Here is an 11598-nt window from a genome sequence, read left to right as displayed (position 1 = left end):
CGTGGCTTCCCTCAAAGGAAGAAACCACCCTTTTTCTATTTTTGCACTTCTTTAAATAAACTTTTAATTGACCTGAAGGAACTGCATTGTCAACTTCAAGGTTTTTTTCTCCCTCCCTGCAAGGTCTGGTGTGGAGCAAGGATTTGATAAGTATTCACTGAATGGAGACATTTTTCTGCCCCAGCTTGGTTCCTCTGTGACCACCCTGTTCCCAACTCTTTGCTGACTGGGAGAATCCAGACATCTCGTACAGCTGCAGCTCTGTGTGGCCCACTTTGGCTGGAATTCAAGGAGTAATTACAGAAAAATGAGTATTATTACAAACCACATCAATCAACATCCGTCTCCTCAAATGCTCTCACCAGGAAACGGGGACGATCTCTGTCAGACATTGTCTTGTTTAAGCCTGAGTGTCTTTCTTGTGACCAGGGAATATGTGCACCTTGGAGGGACACCAGCGTTGACCATCTTTAACAGAGTCTGTAGGACGTATTGCTTGTCCAGTTTGAGGCTGCAGGTCCCTGGAGACGGACAGACCTGAATTCAAATCCCGTCTGTCACTTTCTCTCTCTGTGGATTTGCACAAGGAGCTTAACTTCTCTGAGTCTTATTGTTACAGGTGATGTGGGGACAGTAACACTTCCTGAGAGTGTTGTTGTGATGATTAAATGACGTGGCATATCTAAAGTGTACAAAGATTTCCTAGGTGATAAAAAAAATAAAAGCGTCCTTTTCCTCCCACTTCTCAATTAATCATTGTATTCTTTGTTCTCCATTGGGGGTATAGTTTTGTAATCACGAGGACTTTGCGTCAGCAGCTTGATGCTAAGGCCCAACTTTATCTATGTGCTTTGCAGAGCTCAGAAGAACCAAGACAGAGTTTTCCTGGAGAAACTGGGACTTGCTCTGGGCATGGGAGGAAGAATCACGTTAAAAATCAGATTTAGGGCCAGGCGCAGTGGCTCATGCCTGTAATCCCAGCACTTTGGGAGGCTGAGGTAGGCAGATCACGAGGTCAGGAGTTTGAGACCAGCCTGACCAACATGGTGAAACCCCGTTTCTGCTAAAAATACAAAAGTTAGCTGGGCATGGTGGCATGTGCCTGTAATCCCAGCTACTCAGGAGGCTGAGGTAGGAGAATCGCTTGAACTCAGGAGGCGGAGGTTGCAGTGAGCCGACATCGTGCCACCTTACTCCAGCCTGGGCGACAGAGCGAGACTCCATCTCAAAAAAAAAAAAAAAAAAAAAATCAGATTTAAAGATATTCTGGGGAGTGCCAGGATAACCTGGATAAAAGGAGAAAAGCAACTGGGAAATAGAGTACCCCTAGCCATAAAACTGCCCCCACGTTATAATACCAATGTAGAAACCATCCATGCTTAGTCTGCAAAGGAAGTTGTCTGTGTGACAAAGCCTGGATGCAGAGCCTGGGAAACATCATGGATGGGAAGGGCAGGACTTTGCTGCTGTAAGAAGTCTGGGGAGAAGAACTTCTTGCCCTGGGCCACTGGCACATTTAGCAACCTTCCTAAATTTAAAGAAAATTTATGAAACTTGAGACTCAAGTAGCCATGTGCCTCCATTTGCATGGATGGAGCCTGGGTATGGTGGATTTTGGATGATTTTTGTCAATCTATTCAATTCAATTTAATAAAAATATCCTGATACCCTTTTTGGGTGAGACATAGCACTAGGAGTTGGGCATCCGGGAGAGAACAAGACAAGTTGACACTCTGTGTTGCTTGCAGTCTTCCAGACTGATGTAGGGGGAGGTATGGATTAGAAACATAGGGTACTGACCCCTAGCTGGTGGTAAGGGGAGGCCCGAACTAAGACTAGAAAGATGAGAGTGTCTGGTGCCATTATGCTGTGCCAGGTGGGTCTATTTCCTCCACTTATTATTTACTTTGTCACTTATTAGCTGTGCTACTATAGGCAAATCACTGAATTTTTCTGAGCTTGTTTCCTTTTTTGTATAATGGAACTAGTATTAAAAACTTCCCATTTGAAATAGGTTTTGTGAAGATTAAGAGAGACGATGAGTATAACATATTTATGCAGTGCCTGTGTAATCACTGGACAGGTGGTGGTGGTAATGATAGTAGAGATTTGACCCTGAGAGGTCCAGGAGTGGAGGAATTAGGATCTCAGAGTGAATCTATAGTTGGTGCCTTATTATCTGCCTTCCTTTGGCCTTCTCAGACTTTCTATGAAGCTCACAAATTCTCCTTCCCTCTGCCATCAAATCCTGGCTATTCCTACACTTAAGTTCAATTCTGCCCCGATCCTGGTACTCCTCCCTGACAGGTGCAGAAAGAAAGAGATTCACAGAGAATAAACACAAGCACAATTATATTTCATTTCTAGCCTTGGCTTTGGTCCCAAATCCCAATGAAACCACAGTGAGTTGAACTGGATCTCTTTCGTGATCATGTCAATTCTTCATCTCTACAGAGAAATTAAAGTCTAGGAACCTCCTTTTCCTCATTTTATTTTTATTTTCCTCAGTCCCAGACATGAGAAGTCTTTCTCTGGAGCATCCAAGTATAGTCTGATTTCCCTATTTAACAGGGCTATGTTGTTAAAATCATCTCCTATGAGTATAGATTTTCTATTTCTCCTTATTTTTTCTGTTAGTCTTTGCTTTATGCATTTTGAAGATATGTTATTACGTGCCTACAAGTTAATGATTGTAATAACTTCTTGCAATTTTTTCCCCATCTGGTTGTAAATATTTCCCTTTCCCCCTGCCTTACAACGCAGGGCTTTATACCATAGGGGAAGACTTGCAATCGAAATCCCTCTCAACTAGACAAAATTCTTTGATGGCTCTATGAATGATTTGATTTAAGACAGTTAATTTTCCAGGTCTTGCAATTTCTGATGTAAAAGGTCTGTAAAGAGGATCAGAGCTAGAAAGACCCCAGTAAGATCTCAAACTGCTGAGAGAGTAAAATTGCAGAGAAGTCCACCTGATAACCCTGCTCAGCAGCGCGTCTCCCTCACTGTCCTTTATTTTTACTATTTATCTTATTTCTTCCTTATTAGTCTCTGAAAGCTTACAAAGCAGTTGGACTGCCATTATACCTCTGTGGATTGGAAAAATGATAATCCCCTTTTTATAAGTGAGAAAACTGAAGACCACAGAGGTTGGTATGACTTGCCTAGGCCTCCTCACTCAAAAATACTCATAATGGCAGAAACAAGACCAGAACTCATTTATCTTGCCCCAAATCACTGCACAGTGACAATTTTCTGCACTCAATTCCTTTGTTTCTTTTTTTCTTTGTAAGTAGTATGTTAAAAACAAATGTTGATTGAACCTCTTTCTGGTTTCATGCACTGTGCTAGGCATGTCCTTTTATGAGGCAGTTATGGCTCCTGCCCCCTCGAATCTCATATTCTGGTGTAGAAAGCATGTTGACACCTCCACACAAGTGCACTGGTGAGCATCACACCAGGAGTGCCCTGTTTCTCCCCAACTCAAAGGCAGTATCTTTGGATGTAGGAGTTGTGTCCTTTTTTTTTTTTTTCTCTGCATCCCTTTAGACTAATGAGTCCTAGTCTAGAACTCTGTGACCAAAGGGATCTCAGTTCAGACTGATGCCTAGTAGAGGTGAAATGGCCATTCCCCCAGTCAGAATTATAACATGTGCAGTTTGTTTCTGTTGCCCCTCTTCCTTATTCTGTCTGTCTTTCTTTCCTCTCTCTCTCTCCTATCTTTCTTCTGATCTCTGCTACTTCCATATTGACCTGGATTTTCCAGTCTGGCAAACTCATCCCCTCATCTGAGGGTCTTGTGCTTCACCACCCCACATCTTCCTCCAGGCATGTGTGTTGTAAGGAAGGAGTCACCAATGGTGGCATCTCAGGCAACAGCTGTGAGGCAGAAATTCGGATGATGCCCTTCATGTCTTCCTATATATAAATCAAGAGGCATAAGATTATATCTGACAGGGACTGCACTTTTGTGTCTTCTGAGTTTCCTTCAAAATTCCCTGGGTTCAGGACTCTGACAGCTGCAAAAGATGCCTCGAATAACTACTCCTTCCTGAGTATCTTCTGGGGAAGAGTTTGGATAAACAATGATTTCACAGGATGTAGGTCAGGACATGGAGAAGAATCCAAAGTGGTCTCCTCTCCCACATTCCTCCCACAGGCACGTCCTTAAGATGTCAGTCCTGATGGTCAGGAAGTGGTAAACAGTGAAGACACTGGGCCATCTCTTCCCACTGGATGGTGGGGATGACCATCCTTGGGACTTGACCAAACTGGACAGAAGTTGTCACATAAGAAAAATTACTGCTACCCATTCCTTGCTCCATGGATCACAGCCTCCTCAAATGCAGTCACCATTAAAGTAAATGTTCACATTTCTCATCCCCTGCTGCCGGCTGCCCTGGCCTGCCAGAGGATGAAGTTTCTGTTTCATTCTATAAACAGAGCAGAGGACATGGAAAATCTTTGGTGGCTTTCGGCAGAAGGATCAAAGCAGTATTCAGCAGCCAAATGCACAGTCAAAAAGGCTGAGATCAAAGAGGAAGGATTTGATTTGAGGGTAAATTCTCCTGTTCCTCATTACAGTCCTCACCAAGGCTGCGATCCTTCCATGTTGAAAGGAACAAGGATGAGGAATTTTGGCTGCTGCTGGCTGCTAAAGCCACGTGCTAACAGACAGACAATCCCAGCACAGCTGCAATGTAATTGTAAGCCTCAAAATTAAAATAAAACCCATTGATATATAAGAGGAAAAGAGGAACAACACCAGTGGGGTCAGAAAAAATATTTGCAAGGGCCCTTGGGTTGGCCTAAATCCTGCATATAAAATGAGAGGTGTAAGTGTTTGCCATGGAAGCCTTCAGAGGGAAGCTGGGGGAATTCAGGCCTTGGCAGGTGATTCCAGTCCTCCACTATGGCTGGTGCTCAGTGCACCAGGGAATATAAATGCCACCTCGATAAATAGAAAATCTGGAGAGACCAGAGCCAAGGATAGGGCGCAGTTTGTAAGAGGAAGGCTTTCTTGCCAGGATGGGGAATTTGCTTCCCAAACTGTATGGTCGGGCAACTTTGTGTATTTTTTGCTGAGGGGCTTTATTTTAACTTTATAGTGTGAAGCTTTAAAAACAAAACAAACATCTTTTACTAAGATGCCTACAAGGTATGTGCTTGCTGGCTTTATTTCCCTTCCTTTCTGGGAAAGGGCCTGTATTAGTTTGTTTTCATGCTGCTAATAAAGATGTACCCGAGACTAGGTAATTTATAAAGCAAACAGGTATAATTGATTCATAGTTCCACATGGCTCGGAAGGCCTCACAATCATGGTAGAAGGTGAATGAATGTCAAAGTCACGAGTCTTACATGGCAGCAGTCAAGAGAGAGTGTGCAGGGGAGCCCCCCTTTATAAAACCATCAGATCTTGTGAGACTTAGTCACTATCGTGAGAACAGCACGGGAAAGACCCACCCACACGATTCAATTACCTTCCACCAGGTCACTACCATGACACGTGGGAATTATGGGAGCTACAATTCAAGAGAGATTTGGGTGGGGACACAGTCAAACTATATCAGGGCCCTGGTGTAGATACGAGAGAGGTGGGCAGCTCTCCTTCTGACTCACGCAAACCACTTCCTCTTTGTGCTTCAGTTTCCCTATCACACAATGAGGATGCGGGGTGGGATAAGCACTTCCCACGTGTGCTTTATAGACAAGTATTTGAATAAAACTTGGGCAAGGTACTGAGTGGATGAGATTTAAGTGTCCTGGTACTCAAAGGAGTGTGAGTGAGTTGAATACTGTATAAGTTGGCAGGTCCAACTGCCTACCGCTCCCTGGCTTTTGGCTGCAGAGCAAAGTAAGCTCGACTCTTGTTCCTCACCACAAATCTGCGTGGTGCACTTGCTTTTTTCCCCCTGGACAAGCACCAGGGGACTTCTCAGCCCTGGCAAGCAGAGCTTTGCTGTAGGCTATGGGTCTTCAGCCCCTGAAAGTGGCTGTGGCATCGCAATTTCATTTTTCCTGGAAGACAAGTTCCCCTCCTCTCTTTCAGGTCCCTGCACAGGCTTTACTATGGGATTCCCTGGACTCATTCTTTTAGAGTGAAAGGCTCCTTGTCCATTGGTGCAAAGCTATTATTCCTCTAGAGGAAAGCCCTGTCATTCCCAATGTGCTCCTCACATGCCTCTTCTGTCTTGATCAACCTCGTGGGTGTTAATCTTGCTTAGTTCCCTACAGCTGACCTTACTTTGCATGGGTGTTTGAAAATAAGGTTCTTTTGTTCCCATTTTCTTTCTTTTTAAGCAAACAGGTTTTCTTGTGAGTCTGAATGAATATCATCCCAAGTTTGTGATGGGAAACGACTCTCTGGGAAACTTCTCATGGGGCAGGGCACGAGAGCAGTAAGTGGGAAAGAAGCCATTTCCCGTGGTGGGAGAAATGAACCGGGGATGGAGGTCAGGCTTCTGTGTTGACAGAGAGGGTCACTAGGGATGAAGGGGGGTCTGCATTCAGGTCTGGATCCGCACTTGCTGCCCTGTGATGCTGGGAAATCCCCTTACCCTCTCTGGGCCACATGGCTGCCTTCTGTGCAAGGAGGGGTTTGGATTTGATTAATAGCTTGCAAATTTTAAAAATACTTCAGAATCCTCTCTTCAGCTGAAATCTATTGAAACTCAGTGTGAGTCATGGGAAATCACTGGATGTTTTTGTAGGTCAAAATTTTCAAATATAGACAATATCATATGTTTAGCCAAGGGTTTCTCAGCCTTAGCACTATTGAGCTTGTGGGCCAGAAAATAGTGGGAGGCTGCCCTGTAGGATATTTGGTGGCATTTCTGGCCTCCACTCAGTAGATATCAGTACCTCTCCACTAGCTGTGACTACCAAATATCTTCAGACATTGCCAAATGCCCCTGGGGGACAAAAACACCTTGGTTGGGAACCACTGCTTTAACATAGTAAAACTTAGAAGGTGAGATTCTCCTTTGAAGGTCCATGGAAGGAATGTTACCATACCAGAGGCTCTTCTGATGAACCAGTGTTGCAGGAGACAGTTTGACAACAGATAGACCCAGAACCCTGAAGCCTCTCAGCTCAACACGACCATGTGAATCCAGGATCCTCTTTCCAAGTTGGATTTTTCATGGGGCCTCAGGAGATAATTTCAACAGCTTCCTCAGTGTTGCTGGCTCCCAGCTCAGAAGGATATGCAGCAGGGCAAGGTGTTTTCTAGCCATTCTCATTTGGAAACCTTCTCCAGGAAGACTTCCATTATAATGGCAACGGGAGTGCAAGCTCTTGACTTCTGTATCTATCCTGAAAGGGAACTGTCCATTCTGTGCTACCAATCAGAGCTGCTCTCCCCCTTCCTCTATAGGCTCAGGCATTCAGGACCTTTGAGATGCTAGCATCAGGACCTAGGGCAGGCACGTAAACAGGAGAGTCTCCAGCTAGGTAGGCCAGGTGCATGCTTTGCTGGTGGTAAACAAACCTGTGGTGTATTTATATCCATTCTGAGTTATGTTGTATGGGATTTTTAATGCTTACCTTAGTACCGCTGTCTCAGCCTCCCCCAGGTACTGCCACACCAGTTGTAGGAACTTGAGAAAACCTCTTCTTCCTCATCTACAAAATGTAACCACCAAGACTTCCATTATGAGGTGGTTGAGAAAAGTAAATTTGGCTGCCAACCCAGTGCCAGACACACAGTGGTCTCTGGGAAAGTGGTCATGAAGGTGACCATGCCTGTGATGATCCCAGGGTTGGGACCACCATATCCTGCCTGGCCAGATGATCTTCCAAGAAGGCCCTCAGCCTCTCCCATGGTGCTGGAGACCTGGATTGACTGTGGCAGTGGCCCCTGGGCCTCATATGCCTCCTAGTGATGCATCCTTTTATGAGGACAAAATCTTTCTTCCATAATTGGAGATGAGACTTTAAAGCACTTCTCCCTGAGTCTCAGTTTCCTGGTCCATCGGAATGACTTCATGGGGTTGTTCATTCATTCTACAGATATTTATTGATTGTTTATGATGTGCCATTATACTTCACTTGAAGTCTTCCTTTTTAAAGATCTCTTCAGGGTTTTTTTGCTTTTATTTTACTTCAGTTATGTTTTTCCTCAAAATAAGCAGAACCAGCTTTTTTCCCTGATTCTAAAAACAGTGCATACCTATTGTAAGCAAAATTTCAAACAATGCAGAAAATTGTGAAAAAAATAAAAGTCACTCAAACTCCTGTCTTGCAGATCTACCCACCCTAGACATCTTATGGCCACGTTTCGGTTTCTTGATGCATCTACACATGATTTTACATGTATGAACTAAAGAATGACCCACTATTGCTTTTACTTTTTAATTGAAGTATAATGTGTAGCATGTATATAGGAAAGCACACAAATCCCTAGTGCATAAATCAATTTTTACCAATTTTTACTCTTGTAGCCACATGACACAGAACAAAATTGAGAGCATCCTGAAACCCCTGATCCTCATAGTCATTGTCCATACCACCAGGGCAAGCACTATTCTGACTTTTATCCCTATAGATTAGTTTGACTGTTTTTCAAATTTACATTCTGGGACTTACTCAGTATATACGCTTTCATGCTTGGCTTTTTTAGTTTGACTTCATCTGGGAAATTCATTCATTTCATGGCATAAAGTAGCAGTTCATTCTTTTTCATTGCTGTATTGTGTTCCACTATATGTATATACCACAATTTATTTATCCTACTACTAAATTTCTTTATTCTACCAATGCTGGACATTTGAGTTGGCTCCAGTTTTTACTATTACAAATAATGTGTTATGGATGGCAAATTAACTTTTAAAGTCTGATGGTAAAGACGTGGTCAACTGTCAGTATTTCTAAAGGAAAATGAAAACATGAAGCTCTCTGTCCCATGTGGGATCTTAGTTTCCCCATTGTACATTGAGAGCTTTGGAAGAGATGCTGTCTCAGTGTCCTTCCATCAGGAACATTTGGGTATTCTGGAGGTGTGTGTCTGCATCCAGGCTCTCAACAGGTCATCTCTAGTCTGAGGCTGGCTTCCACAGGATTAGTCCCTTTTGGGTTGGGTGTTGACTGACAAGAAAGGCCAAGTATTTCCCAAGAAAAGCAAGGCAAATCTTCATGTTGGTCCCCTTCCAGGAGCCTGGGCCACTTAGAAGACCCTAGAACCATTGTTCCCCTCCTCTAAGAACTCTTGTCTTCTACTCCTGGGAGCATCTTGGAATTTTGGTGAGACTAATGAATAGATCACTCCTCCTGCCCCTGGCTTCCTGCTGGCTCTCCCACTAACCCTAGGCAAAGTGCTTTGTTTCCTACATAGGACAGCAGGGAATGGTTCTCTGGCAGAACAGCAGGGAGTGGTACCCTGGGGTTGGATGCTCTTGGCTTGGGTGTAGCAAATGGAATACTTAGCAGTCCCTGGAGACACAAGCTGGAGAAGAGCAGAGGGCGAGTTCTTTCCACAGCAGTGAGCAGGCCATGAGATAGGGGATGGGGGGATGGGAGAATGAGGGTTAGTCTAGGGGTGCAGAAATACTCCTGTGGTTCCCAAATGACAGAAAATCGACATTTGTGAATCCATTCCCTAGGATAAGCACTGCTCTCCTTAGGTAGGTAAAGTAGGAGTTAAAGGCATGGACTTCCGTATAAAGTTTTACTTTCAAATGCTGACTCTGCCATTCAGTATTCAGGGCCTTACACAAGATAATAACTTTTCTAAAGCAGTTTTGTGATATTTAAAATGAGGCTAAACCCTCCTTCCAGGGTTGTCATGAGGATTAAATGAGATAATGGATGTACCCTTTAGTCTACAGTGTCTGTCAGATTGTGAAGCCCTCCACCCTGGCAGAGGAAAGTGAGAAACCTCTACCATCTATATGGAGAAAGACACTGGCCAAGAGTCAGGAACCTCAGTTCTGGCCCCAGCCTTACTCCATCCTAACACTCAGTGTCCCCATCCCTCCAATGATGTCTTAGTCCATTTAATGTTGCTGTAACAGAATACTTAATGCTGCACAATTTATAAAGAAAAGAAGTTTATTTGGCTCATGATTCTGGTGGCTTGAAGGTTCAAGATTGAGCAGCTGCATCTGATGAGGACCTCTGGCTGCTTCCACTCATGGAGAAGGTGGAAAACGAGCAGGCATGTGGAAAAAAATGACATGGCGAGAGGAAGCAAGAGAGAGAAACTGATATGGTTTGGCAGTGTCCCCACCCAAATCCTGAATTATAGCTCCCATACTATTCACATGTCATGGGAGGGACCCAGTGGGAGGTAACTGAATCATGAGGGTGGATCTTTCCCTGGCTGTTCTCATGATAGTGAGCAAGTCTCATGAGAGCTGATGGTTATATATGGGAGAGTTCCCCTGCACATGCTCTCTCTCTTGCCTGCTGCCATGTGAGACGTGACTTTGCTCCTCATTCACCTTCTCCCATGATTGTGAGGCCTCCCAAGCTATGTGGAGTTGTGAATCCATTAAACCTCTGTCTTTTATAAATTACCTAGTCTCAGGTATGTTTTTATTGGCAGCATGAGAACAGACTAATATAGAAACTGAGGAAGATAGACTCTTCTTAAACGTCAGGTTCTCCTCTCTCTCAGGAACTAATCCATTCTCATGAGAGTGAGGCCTCACTCATCCCCTCAGGAAGGTATTAATTTGTTCATAAGGGATCCATGACCTAAACATCTCCCTCCAGACCCCCCTTCCAGTGCTGCCACATTGGGGATCAAATTTCAACATGAGTTTTGGTGGAAACAAACTACATCCAAACCATAGCATTCCACTTCTGGATCCTCCAAACTCATGTTATTCTCACATGTAAAATACAATCATTCTATCCAAATAGTCCTAAATGTCTTAACTTGTTCTAGCACAAATTTTTAAATCCAAAGTCCAGCTATGAGCTTGTAAAACAAACAAACAAACAAACAAACAACAACAACAACAAAACCAACATGTTATTTGCTTCCAAGATAACAATGGTAGAACAGGCACTTCCAAGATATAATGGTAGACATTTTCATCACGAAAGACTGAGACAAGAAGGTAGTAACAGGCTCCATACAAGTCAAAAGTCTGGCGGGGCAGATGTTAAATCTGAAAGCTCCAGAATAATATCCTTTGACTCCATGTGCCACATCTAGAACACACTGGTGTGAGGGTTGGGCTCCCACACTTTGGGACAGTGCTGCCCCCATGGCTTTGCTGAACACAGCCCATGTAGCTCCTCTCATAGGTTGGAGTTCATAAACGCATTTTTGGAAAGCTTGTTATTTGTTATTGTGGACATTTAAGTCTTCGGTTAGCTTAGTAGTCAGGTAGTAATTTGACAGAGATTTCTTTGAATTCCTGGGGGGAAAATAAAACAAATTCTTCCAATCTTTGCAAATGTACTCTGTGTGTGTGTGTCTTAAGGCAGGCCTTCTACACTGAGCTGGACAATTTACATCTCTGCCTTACCCTTAACCTTCTGTTTGGGCAGAGTCTGAAGGTCAGCCAGATGTGAGAGCTTAGGGCCCTCAGAGGTTTTTTCTGAGTATGCTCCCTACTTTTGGCAAGCACGTGGTCTTCTAGATTCCCA

Source organism: Macaca mulatta, chromosome 20, assembly GCF_049350105.2.
Source record: "Macaca mulatta isolate MMU2019108-1 chromosome 20, T2T-MMU8v2.0, whole genome shotgun sequence".
NCBI lineage: Eukaryota > Metazoa > Chordata > Mammalia > Primates > Cercopithecidae > Macaca > Macaca mulatta.
The sequence above is the reverse complement of the archived record's forward strand: the minus strand, read 5'-3'. Positions refer to the sequence as shown.